The 6,398-nt window shown below is 38.5% G+C and overlaps 1 pseudogene; it reads left to right on the top strand.

The window, feature by feature from the left end:
• The window catches only part of LOC107656675 (sodium/hydrogen exchanger 8-like), a 36,865-nt pseudogene that overhangs the window by 16,419 nt on the left and 14,048 nt on the right, over positions 1-6,398 (top strand).

The raw sequence follows: 6,398 nt of genomic DNA, 5'->3' as shown, positions 1-6,398 counted from the left end.
CTGTTAAAATGAAAGTAAACTTACAAAGGAAGTGAAAAAATGAGACAAACGTGACAAACCAACCTTGTCATGCAGTCAGCCGTGTTATTACTATTATTAATGACAATATTCAACTCTATTTGAACATTATCCAAAATGAAACACAAAATGTGAGTCTGTTTGTTCAAGTACACATGGTCATTTTTCTTTCTTTCTTTCTTCCTTTCTTTCACAGGAAGAAGAGATGTTTCGTCCCAATATGTTTTTCCTATTACTTCTACCGCCAATCATTTTTGAGTCTGGATACTCATTACATAAGGTAAACAAAACTATAATATTCATAATTTTCAGAAGGAAGAAAGAATCTGAATTGGAAGTGATAAAAAGAAAGACAGAATAGCAATAAAGCATGTCTTTCTATTGCTTTCTCCTCACTGGCAGCACATGAGAACAAACATACAGCTTGACCAGTGTATTTCAGTTCACAACAGATTTCTGTTATGAACCGGTTCTTTCAGTGAAAAAAAGATCCCAGCTCAGTAGTTACTGTCCAACAAACTGTCCTTTACTTAGCAAACTGAATTGGTGAGAGTAGTTACTGAATCTCAAATACTAAACTGCAAGTTGTCATTTCGTTTAGTGGTGCCTCAAAACTAAGCCGGTTTAGTGCACTTTGCCAGTATATGATATACCAGTAATAGCATCTAGCTACAGTATGTGTGTAGTCTCTCCCTTACAACTTCATTACAGAACTTTGTAAATAAAAACACTAATAATAGTTTTGTGGTCGTATTGGTTGACCTCAAGTCATCAACTTTTGATATACATATGACTGTGATACTTTGGTCAATCAGTTGTTTATTCCGCAGGGTAATTTCTTCCAAAACATAGGCTCGATCACATTATTCGCCGTTTTTGGAACAGCGATCTCAGCCTTCATCGTGGGAGGGGGAATCTATTTCCTGGGACAGGTATCCTCTTTCTGTTTTGTTAGGTATTAACAGCTTCTCCCATGTCTTTCCATGTAAACAGACGTGTAAGTGAGTTCATTAAGTGGTTTATCCAGTTCGACTAGTTGGCACACCTTAACAGCTCCTTCGGTATGATTTCTCAATGATTATGACTGTTATGTTTCCATGTTTCTTTTCAATAGGCTGATGTAATTTACAAGATGACAATGACTGACAGGTGAGAATTTGGCTTGGGAAATTACTGAAACTATTGAGCAAAGAGGATTCGACATGTACATTCATGTCTTCGTTTTATTTTTCTCCAGTTTTGCCTTTGGGTCTCTGATCTCTGCCGTGGATCCAGTTGCCACTATCGCCATATTTAACGCTCTGAACGTGGATCCTGTGCTCAATATGCTGGTGTTTGGAGAGAGCATTCTAAACGACGCAGTGTCCATCGTATTAACAAAGTACGCCAGACTCTCTTTCTGTCTTCCATAAAATCTTTTCGACGATTTTACAACCCCTTGTGCTGAAACCTATGTGCAGTCCCATCCCCATTCTGCATGTTTACAATGAAATAAAATCAGCTCTGCACAGGCCTCTAAAACCTGCTGGTCTTGAACCAGGACCTATCAAGTACTATTATTGGCCATGGGTGGTATAATGTCCTCAACAGACCAAAACTAGATGGCCTCAAAACTGCACAGCACCTGAAATGAAATGTTTTCATTTTTCAGTTTTGAATTACTACTCTATAGGGTACTATAGGGTGTCCATGGAAAAATCATAGAAACAAATAAAATCTTAAAGGGTGAAGGAATTTAGTTTTTTGGATTACTGATATACCAGTAATAGCCTGTAGCCATGCGTGTGAAGTCTCACACTTACATACGTTTGTAGGAAACACTAATTAAATAATAACACTGTTAATTGTTTTATAGGATGGAAATATCTGTTAGCATTTTTTACCCTCCAGCCATCAACTTTTAAGTCTGTGGTCAGAGACTGTGATAGTTATATAAACAATTTGATCATTCTTATTCTGCTGGGTAATTTGTTCCAAAACATAGGCTCGATCACTTTATTCACTGTATATATGCCTATTTTTATTTCTAATGCTTAGCTCAAAAATATTTACATAACTGCAATGTTGAGAATTAGATTTTTTGCATTACGGTATTGAGTTGGTAACTATTAGTTAGCTATAGAAATGGGATTAAATGTCTTGAATGTAATTTTTACAGTGTAAAAATAGAGATAATGCACTTTATTTTCAATGTTATAATGCTTTTTTCATTGGTGCCGAGAGCTTCAAGGTTAGTGCATTGACATACATCACAACTGCTCTCACGGCGACCCGACTTTGTTAGGTCCTTTGCGGATCCTGCTCCCCTCTCTCCACCCAGTGCTTTCCTGTCGTCTCTCTACTGTCCTATCTCAATACAAGAAATAAAAAAGCCCATAAAATAAATCTAATCTGATGGCCTTAAAGGGGTCATGAACTGGTCCACTTATAATGTTATCAAGATCTTTACGTAAGAAACATAATTTAGAAGCAAAAGGCTATTTTCTGTCCTGTTTTTAACCCCCACATCAGAAGCTCTGTTTGAATAAGTGTAGAGGATTGTAGACTCTGAAGTAAACGCACACTGCTATGATTGGCTAATAGTTGTGTGTGTTTGACAGCGTGCATCCTCCATAGATGAACGCTGCTGTGATTTAGGTTAAAAATGCATAAATACTCAGTACTTATCAAACGATCTGTAATAACAGACAAAGCAATAGCGACCACATAATAAAAATAGTTACTCACACTTTTGTCTTGCGACATTACTGTTGGATCCAATATAGTCGGCACAGCATTGTCTTTTAGTTTGAATCTTTCTGAAAATTCCGCGTCGAATTGTGCCTTGTTTGTAAACGAATCCACAGTAAAATGAAGTGAACAAAGGACCAAGTTCTTACTGATGCGGTCTGGATCTTCATTAAAAACGGGGCTAAACAGGCAGTGATGTAGAATCAGTGGGAGGGGCTAAACAGGCAGTGATGTAGAATCAGTGGGAGGGGCTAAACAGGCAGTGATGTACAAACGGTGGGTCGGGCAGTGATGTAGAATTGGTGGGTGGGGCTAAACAGGCATTGATGTAGAATCAGTGGGTGGGGCAGTAATGTAGAATTGGTGGGCGGGGCTAAACAGGCAGTGATGTAGAATCGGTGGGCGGGGCTAAACAGGCAGCGATGTAGAAGCAGGCGTTGATCTTCTTCTGCGGAGGTGGGGTTTATCCACACTATTACATCATAGAGTGGAACATTCCACCAGCTGTTGTTTTGGCAGACTAGATTCAATAAAAGCTGTTTTTAGAGTAACAAGGAAGTTTTGAGTTCTGAAACTTACAGGATGTTTTTATAGTACAGTGACCTCTTATATGTCAAAAGATCAAGGGAATTTTGGTTTCATGATCCCTTTAATGAGATGTGGAGGCCAGCCAATCATAAGAGATGTCATTTCCATACAGAATCATGCATTTCAAGTAGCAAAAGCAGTAATTAAATGCAGACTTGTTCAAGAGAGGTTCACAGACAATCTGGCTGAGCCTCAACCAGCAACATTTGGGAGAAACTGTGGTGTGACAGGAGTTGGTTGCAGTCTCTGATATCTCACACATAAACTGGTCCCACATTGTATCTCAGCAGGCTTCCATGTAAGTGTGTCAGGCACTTTTTCATTTTCTAGTTTGTGGCCAAGCTGGCATTGGCCTTGTGGCCTGCAGACATCCTCATTCTGTCGGTTTCAGCCTTCTGCCCATTTTCTGCTTCCACGTCCCATGATTTATGACCACATGAAAGTCTGCTTTACTTCTGTGTAATAAATGCGTTAACATTCAGGCTCTCCAATCTCAGCTCTTGTGGCAAAACCGCTCTCCTGGGTGAACATGAACCGTCCTGGCAGCATGTGAGAGACAAATTTGCTTTCACACACAGAAATACCCATATTAAATGTGCAAGACTAAATATCTGGTACTGAGCGTATGCTTTAGGCACATTGTTTTAATACCATTTTATATATAAAAGAAAAACTGAAATATCACATGGTCCTAAGTATTCAGACCTGAATACTTTCCGTACCCACTGTATATATACATAAGACAAAATTATTAGCCCCCTATAAAATATTTCATTATTTTTTAAATAATTCCCAAGTGCTCTTTAACAGAAATAATATTTTTTTTCAATACAGCATTTCTAAACATAATAGTTTATTTAGGAAGCTTGGAATGTTTGTCATACAAATAGAAACAAAATTATAGCCAAGAATAAAAAAAGTCTACAGGTCAAAATGATTAGCCATCTGATGTTAATAGCCAATGGTGAATCCCTTTTGCTTGATAACAGCCTTTAGTCATTTGTTGTAGTTCTCAACACGTTTCAGGCATGTCTCCTGAGGAGTCACAGCCCATTCCTCCTTAGCAAATCTCTCAAGCTCCTCCAGATTGGTTGGTCTCCTGGCATGGACTCTGGTCTTCAGTGAGCCCCACAGATTTTCTATTGGATTCAAATCTGGGCTTTGTGCAGGCCAGTCAAGGATGTTCACTTTGCGAGGTATGAGGTATGCTTTGAGTCGTTATCATGCTGGAAGACAAAATGTCGACCCAAACCATCTTTTGTTGCAGATTGCCTGAGGTTGCCTTTCAAAATCTTCTCGTAGTCTTACGTTTTCATGATTCCTTTGACCCTGACGAGATTCCGAGTTCCAAATGCACAGAAACATCCCCACAGCATTATACTCCCACTGCTATGTTTCACTCTGGAGATGGTGTTCTTTGGGTTGAGCGCCTGTCCCTTCTTTCTCCAAACATAGGCAACATCTCTATGGCCAAAGAGCTCTACTTTTGTCTCATCTGACCAAAGGACACGTTTCTAGTATGCATAGTTTTTCTCCAGGTTGTCCTTCAAGCTTCAGTCTAGCTTGGAGGTGTCTCTTCTTCAGAAGAGGAGTTTTTCTTGGTCTTGGTCTATCAATCCCAGACTTGACTAAATCATTCACTAGTAAGACACTACTACAACACAAGACGGCAGTTGTTCTTAGGTCTTTAGAAACCTCTTTCAATAGTTTTTTTTTACAAAGTTTTTTGAAATATTTCGCTTCCTGCCGCTGTTCTCCACTGTGTGGGTCTCTTCAGACTTCTTGATAATACTTCTCACGGCTGTTCTTGACACTTGAAAACGCTTTGATAAATGTGTAAATGCTTCTCCTCCTTTGTGAGCATTAACAATTCTTTTTTTCAAGTCTAAACTAATTTTTATGTCTTTGCCATTATGACAGTACATATTATTTTACTAGTTGTTTTGAAAGATACTAATAAGATTTAAAGGCTTAGAGGGTTAATTAGGCAAGTTAGGTTAGTTAGGCAAGTCATTGGACAACAGTGGTTCTGTAGCCAATCAAACCGATCATTTCTTAAGAGGGCTAATAATATTGACCTTAGCAATTTTTTGTATTTTTGAAATAATTATTTTATTCCAGGCAAATTGAAATAAATAAGGCTTTCTACAAATGAAAAATATAATAAGCAATACTGTGTTAAAATTCCCTTGCAACATATATGTCGCACGTGCTACGAAAAAACTGGTCTGTGCGATGCATAAATGTACCACTGTAGCAAACATGCGATACAGTTTTGCATGTTCATAACACAGCCGTTTAATAGTGTAAAGTGATATCGTTGTGCTTGTTTGTGTGCGTGAGATTGATTATACTTGGTAGTTAGGGGTGTGCGATATGACGATTTTTGATCGTGGACGATTAAAATGTCTCCACGATCTTCTTTTGAGGAAATATCGTTGTATCATGCTACAGCTCACATTCTATCAGCTGCAGTTCTGACGCCTCTGTCCGTCTCAATATAATGTGCAACGCCACATGCATTCATATCAGTGTTAGCTCAGCGGTAGAGTTACTCTCACGGGACACTGCACTTATGCACAATCACAAAATGACATTATTTCATCGGCTTTAAAGGGGTCATATGATGCTTTTTTAAAGATCATTATTTTGTGTATTTGGTGTAACAGAACATGTTGACATGCTTTAATGTTCAAAAAACACATTATTTTTCAAATACTGTACATTATTGTAGGTCCTCTAAAGTCCCTCCTTTGACAAGCGCAGTCTGCTCTGATTGGCCAGCTGACCCAGTGCATCACAATCAGCTTGTAACACTCCAAAGAGAAAGGAAAACTTGAAATTGCATCATATGACCCCTTTAAAGCAATACCGGTTAAACATTTAATTCACGTGCTGTTGCTGTTGCAAAAGCTGCATGCGCTTTTTCTGAGTGCGTACTCATGAAGTGCGCTCACACTGAGAGCCTGTCTTTCGTGTCTGATTGATTTTGCATCTAATACTGTCAAAAACACACAAGGTTTACATATAAACACAGTTGGTTATGTCTGAAATGAAAGTAA

The sequence above is a fragment of the Sinocyclocheilus anshuiensis genome, unplaced genomic scaffold (assembly GCF_001515605.1).
Source record: "Sinocyclocheilus anshuiensis isolate Anshui unplaced genomic scaffold, SAMN03320099.WGS_v1.1 scaffold2799, whole genome shotgun sequence".
In the NCBI taxonomy this organism is placed as follows: domain Eukaryota; kingdom Metazoa; phylum Chordata; class Actinopteri; order Cypriniformes; family Cyprinidae; genus Sinocyclocheilus; species Sinocyclocheilus anshuiensis.
This window is presented reverse-complemented; position numbering and strand designations above follow the sequence as displayed.